The sequence below is a fragment of the Benincasa hispida genome, chromosome 9, assembly GCF_009727055.1.
Source record: "Benincasa hispida cultivar B227 chromosome 9, ASM972705v1, whole genome shotgun sequence".
NCBI classification, from domain to species: Eukaryota; Viridiplantae; Streptophyta; class Magnoliopsida; order Cucurbitales; family Cucurbitaceae; genus Benincasa; species Benincasa hispida.
This window is the reverse complement of record NC_052357.1, coordinates 41712904-41716280: the sequence shown is the minus strand read 5'-3', so window position 1 is coordinate 41716280 and position 3377 is coordinate 41712904.

Genomic DNA, 3377 nt, shown 5'->3' with positions numbered 1-3377 from the left:
AAGCTAACTATGAACTCCTGTTTATTCGGGATTATCCTTAGATTTGCGTAGGTGAGGGTTGGCTCAACAATGCCGACTAAGACTCTCATTTCAGGGGTAAGACCTAATAGATAGTTGAGGATATAGGGTGTAAGACGAAGTTCACGCCTACTCGATTTAGGGATAGGAGAAAGGTTGTTCTCTCAAGTACTGAATCCAGGTCTTGAACAAGGGGCTCCACCCTCTCATTGGGCTGAGAGAGTTTGGTTAAGTGATTGGATCACAAACAAGTTGTTCATTAGAGGATCAGTAGCAACTTGAGGAATAAGACATAATCTCGGGGGTAAAACAGATATTTGACCCAGCCGTTATTACAGACAATTTGTGAAGGGTCGACTTGCTGATTATTAAATCATGTGGACATAATATATCTACAGTGAGGGGAGTGCAACTATGGGCTTTAGTGGAATGACCCATTAGTTAACGAATGGAGATTAATTTGGTTTAATGAGTTTAGCCAATTAATCTCGGATCATTGGAGCCCATGATTTGTAGGTCCGCGAGGTCCCCCTATAGCTCGTAAATGGACTACCTCTAGAATAGCGTGATAAGTTAATTTGAAAGTTCAAATTAAAATTAAGGGATTTAGTAATTATATGAGATATAATTACGTGTTTAATTTGAGAATTAAATGGAATAGGAGAATTTATATTTAAAGATGATTTAAATATATAAAGATGGATATGTGTAAAAATTAATTTAATATTTGATATTAAATTAATTAATTTTTATTTAAAAAATTAATTTATGAGATTAATTAAATTTTTCAGTTTTAAAATCAAAATAGATTTTAAATATCAAATTTTGACTTTGAGATAAAATTAGAAAATTGGAAAATGCATTACACAAAATGGAAAAACCATGTTTTCCGTTATCCATCTTCTACTTGCTCACACAAAAGCCATTACTATTGCCTTATGTTACTCTAAGCATGAGCTGTAACTCATGCAACTCTCTTCCTTGCATGATGATCTATAATATATCGAAGAGTTTGGAGTGAATTTCGGACATGCAATCAAGAGAGAATTTTAGAGAAAATTCGTGCTGAAGAAAGTGTTCTTCAACTAGATTGCTGTTGGGAGCTATTCTCCTTAATCCCTTGATTCAAGCTTGTTTTGAGTCCCACAACTCAATCTAGAGCACCAAGAGAAAAGTGGGTAAGATCTTGAGGTGGTCTGCAACAAGATTTGGAGAAGATTGCAGCTGGAGATCGAGCTTTAAAGAGATTCTACAAAGGTATGTCATGAAACTCACTTGTTTTCTGCAAGAGTATGCTTTATATTTTACCAAAATCAATGAACTAGAGTGCTTAAATGATCCTTGTTGCTTCTGCTGTTGCTGATACATTCCTACATATAAATCAAGGAATTATCAAAACATTCTAACCTCAGCTCTTCCAACTCCTAAAGCTGTAAAAGTCTGACCTCCCAAGCTGCCTCTAAGTCCCAGTTGCACTTCTTGATAGCCTAATAAGCCCTGTGCTGGATTTCACTTGGAAGATGGCAAGCCTTACCATAAACCATCTGGTAAGGGGACATTCCAATAGGAGTTTTGAAAGCTGTCCATTAAACCTATAGAGCGTCATCAAGCCAGAGGCTCTAATCCTTTCTTCTTAGGTTGACCACCTTTTCCAAAATTGTCTTTACTTCCCTGTTGGACACCTCTGCTTGCTCATTGGTCTGAGGATGGTATGGGTTGGAAATATGATGTTGGACACCATACTTCTTCAACAAGGATGGAATGACTCTGTTGCAAAAGTGTGATCCCTGATCGCTACTGATTGCTTTAAGGAAGCCAAACCTGCTAAGAATGTTAGTCTTCAAGAAACCTGCAACCATTTTAGCATCATCAGTAACTGTGGCCTTTTCTTCCACCCATTTGGAAACATAGTCCACTACCAATAAAATATACTTGTACCCAAAAGAAGAAGGAAAAGGTCCCATAAAATCAATCCCCCAAACATCAAATATCTCACAAAAAAGTATAAGGAATTGTGGTATCTCATTCCTATGGGACAACCCTCCAGATTTCTGACATCGCTCACAAGTTTTGCAAACAAAATATGCATCCCTAAATAGTGTGTACCAATATCTAAGACTTTTTTGGTGGTTCTCTTCGGATTGAAGTGCCCTCCACATGCATGCTTATGACAGAATTCAAGAACAGAAAAGAACTCATCATTAGGGACACACCTCCTAACTACCTGATCTGAACAAAACTTCCATAGAATAGGATCCTCCCAAACATAATATTTTTACTCACTTTTAATTTTATCTTCACTATGTTTGTTCATCCCATTTGGGAACTTACCAGTGGTCAAGTAATTCACAATGTCAGCATACCAGGGAGTCATAGACATACCATCTGTCTACATCAAAGTATGGTCAGGGAAGTCTCCATTAGAACTGAGCCAACCTCTCTCTCCTATAATCCTACTCAGGTGATCGGCAACGACATTCTCGCATCCTTTTCTATCTTGGAGTTTCAGGTTGAACTCTTGAAGGAGAAGAACCCACCTCAGCCATCTAGGCTTGGACTCCTTCTTTGACATCAGGTAGCGTAGAACTGCATGGTCAGAAAAAACAATAATTTCAAATCCCAAAATATAAGAGTGAAATTTTTCTAAAGCAAAAGTAATAGCTAAAAACTCTTTTTTCGTCATGGTGTAGCTACACTGAGCTAGGTTGAGGGTCTTCAAAGCATAGTAGATGACATGATGTTTCTTATCGATCTTCTGCCCCAACACTACTCCCACAACATGGTCATTCGCATTGCACATGATCTCAAAGGGAAGGTCCCAACAAGGAGACCGAATAATCGGAGTGCATAACAAGGCGTTCTTTAGCACATCAAAACTATTCCGGCATTCGTCATTAAAATCAAGGGCCACGTTCTTTTGGAGAAGGGAGGTCATCGGTTGAGCAATCTTACTGAAATCTTTAATAAACCTGCAATAGAAACCTGCATGACCAAGAAATGAACGAACCTCCCTCACATTTGTGGGGTAAGGGTGCTTAGCAATAACATCATGTTTAGCAGGATCTACCTCTATGCCATGCTCAGATACTATATGTCTTAAAACTATGCCATGCGAGGCCATGAAATGACACTTTTCAAAATTCAGAACAAGGTTAGACTCAATGCATCTTTCTAGCACCGTAGACAAATTAGACAGAAAATCTGCAAATGAGTCTCCATATATAGTAAAGTCATCCATAAAAACCTCCATGCATTTTTCAATATACTTTGAAAATATGGACATCATACAACGTTGAAAGGTGTTGGGAGTGTTACATAGTCCAAATGGCATTCTTCTGAAAGCGAAGGTGCCATAAGGA